The 15,768-nt window shown below is 35.8% G+C and overlaps 1 long non-coding RNA gene across 1 annotated transcript; it reads right to left on the bottom strand.

Annotated features, from left to right (window-relative positions):
• Positions 1–13,237: 13,237 nt before the first annotated feature.
• LOC131034837 (uncharacterized) lies at positions 13,238–15,127 on the bottom strand. Its single transcript, XR_009103855.2, has 2 exons — positions 14,885–15,127; positions 13,238–14,786 (listed from the first exon to the last, which is right to left on the bottom strand). It is a non-coding gene; the product is annotated as an uncharacterized LOC131034837 (long non-coding RNA).
• Positions 15,128–15,768: the final 641 nt, after the last annotated feature.

Genomic DNA, 15,768 nt, shown 5'->3' with positions numbered 1-15,768 from the left:
TATCCCCTATTGCAAATCTTTGCATCTTCATAGTCAAAGACACAATCAAGGATTATCTTGTCTCATACATAGGACAACTTGTTTAGTATACAAGAACTATCATAGGCAAAGTTGGCACGCTATAATGTAATGTCCCCTTTTCAAAATAAGATTTAATAATAAATTAAAATAGAACAAATATATATAAAAATGTGATATAATTAAAATTTAATTAAGTTTAATGAAAGGTCAAAAGGCAGGAAATGAAGAGTTGTGGCTCCCTCAAACATGAGATATAAAAGGGAGATCATTTCCTTGGGAGGAGATCATCAAGCAAGGAATTAATATATCATAAATGGGAATTTAAGGAATCAAATAGTGTATAAATTATTACTCTCAAAGGCAACAATTACAGGTGGTGACTCGATTCTTATGGAGGGTGGTGACACAATTCTTGTGAAAGGTGGTGACTCCTTCACAAATAAAGTATAAAGGAGAGATCATTCGAAGAAAACATGAATACATCATCACTCATCAATGCATCAAGAAATCAAGCAAACTCCCAATCAGCAAAGATTAAATCAACAAGTTGTACAAAAGGTGGGAAAGACGGCCAGCCTCCCATGCTTTTGGAACAAGAGTTGGAAGGACTGCCAGCCTTCCATGCTCTTGAACTTGATCAAGGAGGACGGCCAACCTCCAAGGTGAACTTAATGATGGAAGGGTGACCAACCTTCCATGCTCTTGGCAAGTCAAGGATGGCCAACCTTGGGAATTACCGGTTTGCAAGCATTTCCAAGAAATTCATGATGTGATTTGCTATGAGGAATATGCTATGATCCAAATATTAATCATGCTATGATTTATTGGTCTACATATTATGATTCTTTGATGTATGGATTAGAATATTACCATAATTTCTTGTTACTAAAGATGACTGATATCAGTTTTTTTGATAAATATTGTTTGCAAGCCTAAAATCAGGAATATCCCAAAAAGGGACATTACAATTGGTATCAGAGCATTGATCCTGCCAGCCTGTAAGGTAAAGATAAAATGATGGATGCATTCTAATCAAAGAAATTTGAAGGTCTACAAAGGGAAGAGGACATGGATCCTATTCAATAATTATTGAACAAATCTGAGGCCACCTAAATTATTGACAAATCCCAAAGGATGCCAACATGCATCATTATTACAAATCTTGATATACTCCATTTCTGAATCAAAAGCATGATTGATAATTTGAGACAATAAGTTCAACCATCAGCATACAACTCAACTTAGGACACCTCAAGAGAAGGACTATGCCCCTCGAATTATCTTTCTGTTTTAGGCTTTTCAGAGCAATCTGCTCTAACAGAGCTACTGCAGCCAAACTTACAGAAATCCTCTTCAATAAAACATTGTCATCAATGTGCTCAGTTAGTTGCAAATCAAAATTAGCACAAATGTATACAACCATACTGTCATTAACCTATTCACTCATTAAAACAAGATCATCAGGTTACACATTATCTTGACAAACTTCGAGAGAAGGATAACATTCTTCAATTTGCTTCTCCGTTTCAGACCTTATGTTGATCTCTACTGCACAACCACCACTTTTTCAAAGAGATCCACAATGATTTCTATCTTCTTCAAGACAAGAATTCAAACCCTTCTCAGAACAAATATGTTCATGATCAATGCATTTAGTCAAGGAATCTAGAAACAAACTCTCAACATTGTTTGCATCCACAATAGTTGACATCTCCAACTAGTAATCCATAAAATCACCAAGGCAGAAAATCTCACAAGAAGGATCATTCAAATAAAAAATGCCTAGGCTATAAATACAATTCACCTCAAAAATTGAGCTAACATCAAGAGGAGGAAGAACAAAAGACATATTAGCTATGGAACCTAGCTCACTCACAAGCAAATGTGTCCTCGTCAGCATTCCTGTCAGCACACTTCTCCTGTAAAGTAAAAATTTCTACCTCATTTTTATGAAAGGGAAAATGGGTAGCAGAAATCTCATTATAATCATTATCATTGAAGCTAATGAAACAAGGAAGCACATTATGCATAAACCTTTGTTCGTGTTCCTCAAGCTGAATGCTTCCATACCCACCTTCAATAACACTATTTTCAATCTGCAAATAAATGTCCATGACACTGGCCTTACCAGCATAATCATTTTCAGGTGTAAGACTATTCATTTCATCCTCGTGTGCAAATGCTTTTAGCAAAGTGAGCAGTGACACTATATTCCTCAAAGGAAGCAAAGCCTAGGATTACATCCGGTAGATACTAAATTTTTATTCTTTTGACTGAGAATTTGCATGCATTACTTCAGTAATACCAGCCATATGCGTTGATTCATCACATTGACCAGCTGTCCACATGCCTATTTTCTGATTCACAAAGCTGTCATGAGGAGGAACTTCACATATTTTAACTTCTTTGCCATACCTTGTATTTGGACTGTCTTCCTTATAAGCTTTATCAACATGCAGCCTATCCTCAAGCTAAGCCCTTGCCTTAGTTCTTTCGTCATGGCATACATTTCCATTCTCTACATTATAAGCTTCACCCACAAAGACTGCATCTTCCTTTAGGTCATTTAGGACAGCTAAACCATTACCTTCAACATTTGAAAACACAAGAGTTTTCATGTATTTTTTTCTTTATTTCTTCAAGAAAAACAATCTACTCATATCCTTGATCAAGTTCAATAGGTCATATTCCTTTAGGCAATGTACTCAAACCAGAGTCATAAGTTTCACAAAATAGGTCAATTCTTACAAAATTCTTATGTCTATGACGATAAAGGATTACAGAATATCCAAATGGCAACTCACCTTCTTGCCTTCTAATATTAAACGATGTTTGGGCAAGAGAGGTAAGGCCAACACTACATGTGTAATTTTCATTGAAAACAAATAAAGAGCTTTCCAAGTAGAAACATAAAACTTTGGGAAACTTGCTAGCCACTTCCTAGCTTCTCCATACAAGGATGTAAAATACCTCGGCCACATGTTCTCATCTTTGAATTGAAACTGCTCCATAGAATCTGAAAATTCTTGAATAAGAGCGTATCCTTGTGAACTAACATGTGCACCAAACCAAGGCATTTGATCATAAATTTCCTTTGTCATAATTTTGAAATTATTGTAACCAAAGAAAAATCTAACTGTATGTATATTGTAGTTAGAGGGATATTGAGAGGCATAGACAGGTGAGTCATAGTGATTGCAAGTTGGGGCTTGGTCTATGATGTATCAAATTCATAATGTTCATTTGTATGGGTATCATTTGAAACACAGGGCTGTTTGCAATCTTCTTCTGCTAATTCATTCTCATAATAGCCTGACCCATATCCAATCATATTACAACTGAATCCTTCATTATTTACAACCTTGGATATCTTAATGTCAAATTCTGATTTTACATCAGATTCATCATCTTCAATTAAGACCTCTTCCTTCTCACACTTTCCATGAAGCCCTTTACAATTTGAATATATCAATGATGATTCAACTATCTGTTATGGTAGTCATCATAGTTCTCTTTAGCAGGCTCTGTATCCAAAGGGATAGCTTTAACATTACTAGTAACCACCACATAAAGACATAGTTGTTAAGGAACCACATTAACCAAACTCGGCAACCAATTAGACAATAAATGAAATACACTACATTATTAAAAACATTTATACTATTTTTAAGATTAATTTGAGATTCTGGTATCTCTAAGAAAGCATCTGAGCTTGTGATTGCTTGAGGACAAGCAATCTCGGGCAAGGCGGACTGTAACGTCTCCTTTTTGAAATGGGATTTAATAATAAATTAAGAAATAAAAATATGATATAATTAAAATTTAATTAAGTTGCATGAAAGGTAAAAAGGCATGAAATGAATAGTTGTGGCTCCCTCAAACAATGAGATATAAAAGGGAGATCATTTCACAAGAATTGAGTCACCACCCTTAATTGATGGCTTTGAGAATAATAATTTTAATCCAATTTGAACCCTTCATTCCCCATTTATGATATATTAATTCTATGTTTGATGATCTCTTCCCAAGGAAATGATCTCCCTTTAATATCTTATTCTTGAGGGAGTCACAACCTTTCACGATTTCTGCCATTTGAAAGAGTTGCAACTATTCATCTTTCGCTGTTGTCATTTGAGAATAATCATATATTGCCAAATTGATTGATTGCTTCCTTCTCAATTGATGATTCATGGATCCTCTTCTCAGATGAAATGATCTCCCTCTTATATCACATGTTTGAGAGAGCTAAAACTCTTCATTTCATGCCTTCTAACCTTTCATTGAATGTAATTAAATTTTAAGTATATCAAATTTTATTTTTTTATATTTTAATTTATTATTAAATCCCATTTCAAAAAAGGTACATTACATACAATCATTGTTCTATTGAATACAAGTTAAGTCATAGTTGGCAAGAAATGCTATTTTCGTAATGCAAATATGTATCAATCATGCCCTGCACAAACAACTCAAAGAACATTCGCATCTATTAGCTAAGTCACAAGGTTCGAATTCGACAGCCATGAAATTCGGATGAAATTCGACAAGGGAAAAATTCAAAAAAAAAAATTGGATAAAATTCGCCTCATATAATTTTGTTTATTTTTAAATACATGTATACTTCTAATAAATTATAAGTATGCAGACACCCCGCGAAAATCTGACAGCGACCCTTGTTGCAAACACCTGCAAAAATCCGACGGCGACCCAGTAGATACCCGCGAAAATCCGATGGCAACCCAGTTGCAGTTGCAGACACCCATGACCCAGTAGATACCCGTGAATCGACCAGCTGAGTTGTGTGTTTAGAGGCAGATAGTAGCGCTTTATAGAAAAAATCTGCCGAAAGTTTTCAAAAAAACCCTAAACGCATTTTAGAAACCTAGAAAAATGCTTTTTAAATTTTAACTTTAATTAAAAAAAATGAAGCCCTGGCCGTACAAATTTATGGCCGAATTTGAACGATTTTTTAATGAAAGTTTGAAATTCGATAAAATTCGAACCTCATCCATGAAAATCGCCGTATTGTGTGACTTAGTCTATTAGTATCCTAGCTAGGGTCAAACTAGAACATAACCATTTATCTTTTTACTTAACCGTTCCTCTTTGTTAATAAGCTTGACAACAAAAGCAGTCTTCGAGGGTTCTCGAAAACTTTAATAATAAATTATTCACTTGAGTATACACACCAGTCACGAAGATTTAAGAAAACATCATGGTTACATCATCATCCAAGACCTATCTTGGATGCCAACGCATGACTTGTCGTGATGTTGGGAATTGGGATGAATAATGCAAGCTCCTCTGGGCTATAGACTCCTATATCTAATATTGATATTTGTTTTGATGCCATGGAGTTCATATTCCATGAGTTTTGTATACATTTGACAATATTTATATATCTAAATGTGTTATTTCCTCCTGCTAAAATTTGTGTGTATACTTATGTGATCGATGTATACTTGTGTATGTGATCAAATTAGCTTCTATTTGATGAGGTTATTGTGTCTTTAAGGTTTATTTATTAAAGGGTGCATGAAACAATTTTTAAATCCTTAAAAATCTCTAAATTTTTTGGGTTCTCCAATTTTGCAAGTCTAGGAGCCAAGTCAAAAATCAGCTTGTCGAATCAAAAGCAAGTCCGAGTCTTGTAACACTACCACAGATGATATGGATAAAAGCTTAATGTTATAATTTTTTTCTGTAAAGTGCATTTTCTAATAGCCTGTATTGGGTGTTACACTGGTATGTAAGCACGGTTCAAAAACTAAGGGCCAAGTGGGCCATTCTGAATGTGTTTTTCAAGTTTAAAAATCAAAATTTACATGAATATTAACCATGTGAATGATTTGTGTATGTGAAAATGGGAATGCCTAAGTAAAATGTTTGACCAAGCAAAAATTAACCCATAATGGTTGATGAAAGGTAGGGGTGAATAATAATTGATCTATTGGGTTATGGATTTGATGAAGAGCGTATGCACAAAGGTGAACAAGAATGGATAGAAGAGGAACCACAAAGAACAATTGCAAAGGAAACACTGTACACTCTACAAGAGTTAAGAGATCAACTACAACCTTGACATGGTCAAGAAAGAACAAAGACAAAACCCAAAGGTGATTGGGAACACACCCATAGTCCTCAACCTAGGATTGAAGAACTTTTGGAAAAGTCTAAACGTGTTAGAAAAGAACTCAAGAAAATCATACCACCAAAGTTCAAAATTTGAATATGTGAAAGTATTTTGACCTCCAATAAAGAATGAGTATTGGAAAAGCTCAGCTGGCTATACATAATCTCATTGATGAGGCGGCATTGAGGTGGGACCAAGAGAATATGCCAGGCCTTGGCAATGTCACTATGACTTAAGAATTACTTGAAGTATTGTTTCAAAAAATATTATTTGTCAAATCCTTATTACATTGCTCAAACAAATGAATTCCATTATTTGAAGCAGGAGAGCATGTCAATAATGGAATACAATTCCAAATTCTCAAATCCATTAAAGTATGTAGGTTATATTCAAAATGAACAAACTAAGGTGAGTTGATATATCAATGGTGTGATGTCCCCACTTTGAAATATAATTTACTAATAAATAATAAAATAATAATAATTAAATTAAAATACAAAAGAATAAAAATTAAAATTAAATTTAAAATATAAAAGAATATAATTAAATATAATTAAAATTTGATTAAAGTTAATGAATGGTCAAAAGGCGTAAAATGATAAGTTGTGACTCCCCCAAATATGAGGTATAAAAGGGAGAAGAGAACTCATTTGAAGGGGGGATAATTTGGGAATAAGAAATGCAGATCTGATTGTGAGAGATTGTGTCCCTTTCAAAGAGCAGAAATAATGAAGAGTTGCACTCTTTCAAATGGTGCTAATGGTGAAAGGGTGTGTCTCTTGCCAAAGGGCATACATGATGAAGAGGTGTGACCTCTCCCTCACATTGAGAGATATAAAGGAAAGGAATCAAAAGCATCCAGTGAGATTACCATGGATCAGATCAGATCAGAACTGTTATTAAGTTACAGGCAGTAACATCCTTGTGGTATGCATGGGGATGTGCTTAATATGTATGCTTAATATATGAAGCCTGATAATGTTCTTACGCAGAATTTAATAGTAATATTAATATAGACTGCAATATCTATGACAGTCGTACTTAATTTCATATACATTCATAGAACATGAAAGACTATTATATCAATGGCCTAGACTTTAATTCATTTGCTAATGCCTGTGAGACTAGTATGTGTTGGCACATATCCATGTTGTGCATGTGTATGTTGATCAAACCCAATGAGTTGTGTTCTGGTACAATTGGTGATAGAAGCCACTGTTGAGGATTAGGTTGATCAAGATTTTTGCATTATCTAACTGATAGCGGAATGCTATCACCATGCACCTCACTAACACTCCCATGAAGTTGATTACTCTGTTGTGAGGGTGGATGGTGGGAAAGCAATTCAAATACTTGGTTGTCCAATGAATAGAATCACCATCTCACGGTGTATGTCTAGGTTGTGATTCTTGTGGATGAGTATGGTCTAGTATTGCACTAAATGTGTATGAGACAGTGACAACATTGCCATGAATTTGAGACCTTGGTGTCAATAGTGGTAATTTTGCAAAGAGTGAAGCTCCATGGTCATTCATGTTTCAAGTTGGATGATACTTGTCTTGGACCTTGGTAATTTTGAAAGCAAAAAATGTTCATCCTAATAGAGATGGGATATTGGTTGTCACGATAAAAAACTAGATAGTATTTGCTTTCCTTAGCAAGGTTTTCCCAAGATGATCATTATCATGGTAAAACACTGGACAATGTTACTTTGCCTTAGCAAGGCATTGCCTTGTCATCAAAGTGTTTTCTTGTTCACCAAGCTTGGGCCCATTGGAGTCATTGTAGACTTGTGTGTGTTGGCATATATACATGTTGTGCATGTGTATGTTGGTTAAACCCAATGAGTTGTTTTCTGGCACAATTGGCGGTAGAAGCCACTATTGAGGGTCAGATTGATCGAGAATTCTGCATTATCCAACTGGTTATGGAATGTTATCGCCATGCACCTCACTGACACTCCCATCGAGTTGATTACTGCAATATCCTTTGCCAATTTATTTAAGAAAACAAGGAATTCGTTTATGAAGAATTTTAAGCAATATTTAACTCACACTTTGAACTGGTAATGCTGGAACCCTTCTTTCTTTTTTTAAGATTTCTAACAAGATATATATATAGTATTTTAAGCTTGGGGATTGAACCATTACATGCCACCTATCATTTCAAACCACCCAATACAAACTCAGAAACTTACAAGGAAAAGTATTTCGCTATATATATAATATATATTCTCCCAGACAGAGTTGCTGTTGCAGACACTGAAGAATTTCAATGCTAGGCATGCAGATGATGCTGGTAAAGAGATCGCAGCCCCTGGAAGACTTCAAACCCTGGCGATTTATACCAGACCCTGGCGATATATATGAAATGAAATGAGGGTGGTCAGTGGAAAAGCAATTTATATAATTGGTTGGCCAATGAAAAAAGAATCAGCATTCAAAGCTACTCTCACCCCTTGCTTAATTTTACATAATTCAGAATCAGCTATGATTTTTACACTCTATACGTTGTTCACGGTAATTCCCTTAATCAACTCTAATATAATTGTTGTGAGCGTGAAGGGAAATTGAAGGTTGATACTTCAGTTCTCAAAGCATGCCATAGGGTCACCTACTTGGGAAGTGAAGATGAATGATCTTTAGATTCTTGTTAAAATTTAGAAACCGGTTGCCTGAGGATTGAGAGTATTGAATATATTAATCAGATACTATAGAACGTGAAAAATGGTCAAGGCTTTTAGCATTCACATGTAATTCAGATAGTCTTAACTCCCTAAAGAATCTAAATAATTTTAATATTCAATTCATGAAGCTGAGAATGTTTCCCTTCTGTGTGTGGTATAATTAGCCTAAGCCTGTGAGTGAATCCCTCCAAAAGAATTGGCAAGTTGATAATTAATTCTTAGACAAGATCCCAATGTGTTAAATTCAATGACTACATTCCTAACAGGTAAATTTATGTAAATTATCTATTAAAAAATAAAAATGTCATGGTGGCTTTTAACTTGGTTGAAGCTGCAAAATTAGAAACTTGAGAACGTTCTAGCAAATGAAGCTACCTAATTTTGCCTTATATATTAATAATAAGTTGTGTGATCAAACTAAAGGTTGATCCTACCCATTAAATTGTTGGGCTGTAATCTCACATTTTTTAAATAGGATTTAATAATAAATAGTAATGATAAAATTAAAATATAAAAAAACATAATATAATATAATTAAAACTTAATTAAGTTTAATGAAGGGTCAAAAGGCATGAAATGGAGAGTGGACTCACTCAAACATGAGATTTAAAAGGGATAAAAGTTTATTTGAAAGGGGATAGAGAGAAAGGAAGAAGGAATGGAGCATAGGAATCAAGGAAAGATTAATAGAAGATGAAAAGGAATGTGAAGAAACTAAAGTTGTGATTCTTTCAAAGGGCAGAAATTATGTAGGGTTGTACTCTTTCAAAGGGCGGTGATTGTGAAAGGTTGGGACTCTTTCAAAGGGCAGAAATTACGAAAGGTTGTACTCTTTCAAAGGGTGGTATTTGTGAAAGGTTGTGAATCTTGCAAAGGGCAGACATGATAAAGAGATGTGACTTCTCGTTTCATTTGAAGAGGACATCCAAGGAAGATCAATATGGAAAATAATTTATTATTCTCAAAAGGTAGCAATGGAGAGTAATGACTCAATTCTTATGAAAGGTGGTGACCCTTTCACTAATAAAGGACAAATCATTCCAAGCATTCAAGGATCACTTATCAATCATCACTCACCAATACATCAAATCAGCACTCACTCAATCATCACTCACCACTCTATGAATTCAACATTCAATCAATCATCATTTACCAACATATCAAATCATCAAATCAAAGGAAATCATTCACTCATCCATCAATCATCAATTGGGAATAAAGTTTTCAAACAAGCAAACCAACAATCAATTCTTCCATCAATTCAATCAGTCTAGTATCAATCATTCAAACATCCATCATGTGAACATCAACTATTCAAGCATCAACCACTCTATCATCAAATTGTTAAAATCGTCAATCACTCAAGCATCAATTCATTCAAGTATCAATTAAGCATCCACTCATCAATCCTTTAATAAATAACAATGAAGAGAAATCAAGCAACCAGTAATATATGTGCATAAATAATTCTAGTAAGTTGCTCAAGAAATATTTAATAAGATTATTCAAAATTATAAGAGGTATTTATTGACATTTATTATAGCAGATTTCCTGTAAGCAATCTATTTTGAATTTATAGTAATATCTTGCAAATAGGAAGGATGGCCAGCTTTCCAAGTTCACAAGATATCAAGCATGCCACTCCGAGATGGATGGATAAGAGATCCTGCCATGCTCGTGATCAAGGGGTGTTGAGGACCAAGAATCCAATCATGCCCCTAGGCTTGAGGGTCTTATCAAGTATGCCACTCAAGATGGATGGATTGGAGGTCCTGCGAAACTCGTGGATTGGGGGGCAAGTGAGTGGACCTAAAATTCTGCCATGTTTGTGGGCTAGGGGATGTTGAGGATAGGGGATCCAATCATGCCCTTGGGCTTGAGGGTCTTCTCAAGTACACCACCCCAAGATGGATGGACAAGGAATCCACCCATGCTCTCGCGATACAAGGACAACTATCCTTGAAATTGCAGCTTGTGAATATTCCTAAGGAATTCCTAGTACAATTGACTATAGGAATATGCTTTGATCAAAATAGTACTTATGTACATGTTGTTTTCAATTAGATATTAATAATGAATATATATAGTTATAAATGTTATTATAGATTCTTAATATTTAATGTCCTAAAATGAGTTTCTAGTGATTAATGGTGTGTGCAGGCCCTAACCCAGAGATATTCCAAAACTGACTTTACAATTGGCAATTTTATTAAAGTTTATATTTATAACTATGTTACCCTGAGTTTCCGGGATGGGAACGGCAGGGGATGAGGGTACACATTTCCGGTACGGTGATTTTTTTTGCCAATTTTGGGGACGGCTAGGGGACGGCAAAGAGGAAAGCTATTTAAAAATAGGGAAAATTAAAATATATAAGGAAATTTTAAATTTTCATATGAAAACATGGATAAAGCATGCACATATACATTATAGAACCTTAACATATAAGAACTAGCCGGATTCTTATGCCAAATTTGTGTTAAATTGAGAGTCGGAGTCAAATTGCTTATAGAATTCATTGTCAAAATTCACTGTCAATATGCAGAATTTATGGGGACGTCCCCTAGGAGTCCCCTATCCCCGGGACGGGGACGCCTGAAAAACCCGGGGACGCATCCCCAAGTAACGTAGATTTATAAAGATAAAGCAATTCTCATCTTCAGTTGGAATTACTGTTTGAGGACTAAATTCAGGTACATCCCAAAAAGGGGCATTACATGGGCATATTAAAATAACTCACATTCGTTGGGCACTGAATAATATTTATTCTTGAATTCAGACTCGAGATCCCAATTTAAATTGACAGCATAAGGTTGCTTACATCCGTAGTTTAAGTCTAAAAGGCTTTTAAGCTAGTCTCAGAGGTCTCTGTGACCATCGATTTAACAGAGTGAAAAATGGCCATGGATCATTTGGAATCAACCTCATGTTGATCTGTGTCCCATCGCTGGAAGCTCAAACGTAGCCCTTGTTAACAAATAGAGTCGAGTCCTATAATTAATATTTCATAAGGGCACACGGGCCTGCAGATACCACCAAGATAAATATCCTGAGACTTCAGCCTCAAGAGGCTGAGCATAATATGGTTATAAGTTTTTCAAGTCTGTGAGAAGCATTGAGATAAGAACTTGTGGCAGGTAAAAGTGTATGGACCAAATGAGAGATGGCCACGTCTTCTATGTGGTGCTGAGAGACTTAACTTTGTTCCCTGCTTGGAAGGCACTACATGTTGCCTACTGGATCTCGTGTCTGTTAAAAGTGTCCAAAGACAGGCCTCTTCTGGACTATGTCCAAGTTTCTTAACTGGACTTTGACCACACGTCGTGCTTGGAGGTCCCTGCAACCAAACTACAAACTTGAAACTGTGAACAAAATATAATTGACTTGCTCCTCTTGTCCACGATATACAATGTTTGGAATCCGATTAACTAGTGAACCAGTGAAAACAAGTGAATTCTGTTTTATTTATCGACTCGTGTTTGTTCATAAATAAGCTTAATGCCCAGCTATCGTCATATCCAGCTGTCATATCCAGCTGTCATCTCTAGAGGACCTCACGTCCAGTCTATGGAATAAGGACTGTCAGTAAGCTCCAATTTAGTCGCATCCTCGCACCCAAGACACAAGGAATTTCAAGTCCAAGAGCATACCAGACCCAAGTGTCCAAGAAAACCCCAGAATAACAAAATCTCACTTCTGAAGGTTTATATGTGGCATGATCCAGTAAATAGAAGCTCGTGACTGAACCAATCAGAGTATCCATGCATTTCTCTTTTGAATCCAAATATGACGGCCTGTCCTAAAGTTGAATACAGTTGGAAGTTGTCATGCAGTCGTCTTCCTGTGTTAAAATAAAATGATATGTTTTCCTAGCTCAAACACAAGTGTTCGAGCCTAACGTCCTAAATAACAACTCGATTAGGAGCTCAAAATGACTTATCAAAGGATCTCATTGCTTTTGTAAAACCACATTCCTTTTATGCAGATAATATGTATAATTCTTAACGTTTAGATTCTTAACACCATGAAAAAATTCTGTTTTCTGATAGCCCGTTTTGGGTGCTACACAATCAAGGCACATTACCAACATTATGTCAATCAGCATATTACAAAACAAAGATAGGTACCAAAATGTCACAGAAATCAGGAATGCAAGGATAAGTCTAGGTGGTGTGTGAAAATGGTTTTGCTGTCAATTTTCTACCTCTTTCACCATGTCTTACGGAAACTCGTCCTCTTGCACGATAACCTTTCTCTGATCTCAGAGTGCACCTCACACAAAAACCAACAGAGAGAAGATATTAGTAACAATTCATCACAGTAGTCAAGTTAGTAATACATTTAATCATACTTTTTCAAGAAAGCATTAAATGCTGCAATTTTAAACAATCCTACAATCAAATAATTCTTCACAATTCATTGGTTCTGATAAGTAATAGTAACAGTTTTACTGGGTACTATAAAGGAGCTCCTTCCCCTGTTGCAGACCTGCAAAGTTGGCAAATGCTGGAAGAACAGTAGCAAAAGTGATCCAATTTGGCTTGATTCCTGACATTTTCATTTTCATTTGCTGAAAGAGCTCCAAGGCTTAATTAGAAAACTCGGTCTAGGAATATGCTGCAACCATCATATTCCACTAAACCAGGGTTTTTGCATGCATTATCTCAGGTAGCTTTGTGCCTCATCAACACACCCATCCCGTGCATATCCCGCAGTCGTCACATTACATGTCAGCGCATTCCAATCAGACATTTCATTATAAATTATCCTAGCCACATCAACATCTCCTGGTCTCCATTATTTGTGCATCCCACAATCTTCACATTCCATTTAATAATTTTCCCTTTATATATTCTTTCAAATACTGCATGCTGTCCAAGGCCCTTGCATTTGGCATACATGTCTACAAAAAAATTACACACGATTATCTCTTCTAGGAGACCATTTTTAACCATGCATCCACAGACAGTTTTACCATGTTGCAGAGCTGCATTGTCGTCAATACTAGAATGTACAACTCCAGCAAAAGCGAGAGAATTCACCTTTGTCCAAGACATAAGTATTTATTTAAAAAGACTCAAAGCTTCATCAAAATTGTTATTCTAGAACTTCATAGCATTGTCAATAAACCCACTCTGTTCATATCCCATGAACATTTCGTTTAGCCATTCGTTCAAAACACCTAAAGGCCTCGACAATTTGCCAATTCGGAGTATACCCTCCCGTCACGGTGTTTGAGGAGACTACATTGCGCTCAGTCATTTGTCAAACATTTGGTGTGCTTGGTCCGAATGCTCACATCTTGCATACATGTCAGCAACGGTATCATTACAAAAACATCACAATGAACCCCATTTCTAATAATGTCTCCCTGCATCTGTTTGCGGTGCGAAGTTGGCACAAACAAGGAGAACCGCAACAAGAACGAACCAATAGCATGCATACCTAAGGCTGCACTTGGTAAAGGAGCGACAGGACGTCCTCGTCGAGGTCATGTACAGAGTAAGCTCCCACCATTACGGTCTAGGAAACCGTTTTTCTACAAAGACATTTTGTCTAACACATGGCGCGCATCCCACAGACACCTGTGCTTGATACACAATATAACAAGGCGTGTTGAAGAGAGTTGAATTGATCCTGTTAAAATGATGTCGGCATGGAGTAAGTTGACCTATAGCAGGACATTAGAATTGGCACTACACATGCTTGCAAGAGTTCAGATTCTCCTTGTGATTCAAAATATAAAACGCGTCCTTCACTCCCTCCTGCTTGCACGGTCTGGTGAGGACTGAATGGAGATCGAATTCAATTTTAAGTTGAAGTTTATATACAAGGAAAATGCTTTCTCGGTCGATTGCACTGCAGATATCCTTGCAATCGGAGGAGTCAGGTAAATAATTCCATTTGGGAATACGTAAACAATTTCTCGGTCTGTATACCTGTCTTCTGCATTTAATTATCTGTTTTCAATTGAAGTTTAAAAGACATGAAACAGTGTTACCCTAATAAATTTTCAAATGCCTTGTGAATGAAATGAGACTTACCTAGGATGCGATCCAATGAAATAGGTTTGGGCAGGTAGTCTTATGGAACTGAGAAAATCTATTTATAAGATTCAAATCACCACGCCTGTCTTTGTGTCCGTACAAAGTCAAGTTCATCGTTTTCGCCCTGTTTGCCCTGTTTTACCGTTTCCGACCGTACTCGCGCCATTTTTTTGTTCCCTGTCTTTCCTTTTCTAATATCACAGTTGCATTGGCAAATGCTTTGGCGTTAAGTCACGATTAGTTAAAGATTGTGCATTGAACGGTAAGTAGATAGTAGTTTTATCTTTGAATTTCACAAATATTTATACTCTTTAATTCTACACTTTGTTTTAAACACATTGACACATTAATCTCTCATTAATTATTGTCAATAGGCATTCTTCAATCACAATTAGGGTTGGAGTGTAATTTTGTAAGTGTGTTAATTTAATCAAAATTTATATTTCAAACTTAAATTTGGCAACCATTCACATGTCAAAATATTATCATCTTTGCATGATCTCTAACTATTATCATCTTTGCATGATCTCTAACTAATATGAAAGCAGATTACTATCTCGTGAATTGTGGAAACTTAATGTCTATTATATTAATATCAATTTAAAATATAATATTTTTAAAATAGACACCACATAAAAATAAAAATATGTCCCTTTTTTAAATTATTAGCACCCCCCCTCTCACCGTAAAACTTATTCCATCTTGAAAGAGGCATGCTCCTCCATCAACCTCCCTAAGCCTTGTTCCACTAATCCTTCCAGATTCATGTTGTATAAATGGACTGATGTCTCCTTCCTGCACAATGACAAAGGTAATGTTGTCTATTTTAACCTTACCAATGATGGTTCCATCCTTTCTCATACCGAGTCTTGTTGGGGTCT

The sequence above is a fragment of the Cryptomeria japonica genome, chromosome 3, assembly GCF_030272615.1.
Source record: "Cryptomeria japonica chromosome 3, Sugi_1.0, whole genome shotgun sequence".
Taxonomy (NCBI): domain Eukaryota; kingdom Viridiplantae; phylum Streptophyta; class Pinopsida; order Cupressales; family Cupressaceae; genus Cryptomeria; species Cryptomeria japonica.
The sequence above is the reverse complement of the archived record's forward strand: the minus strand, read 5'-3'. Positions and strand labels throughout refer to the sequence as shown.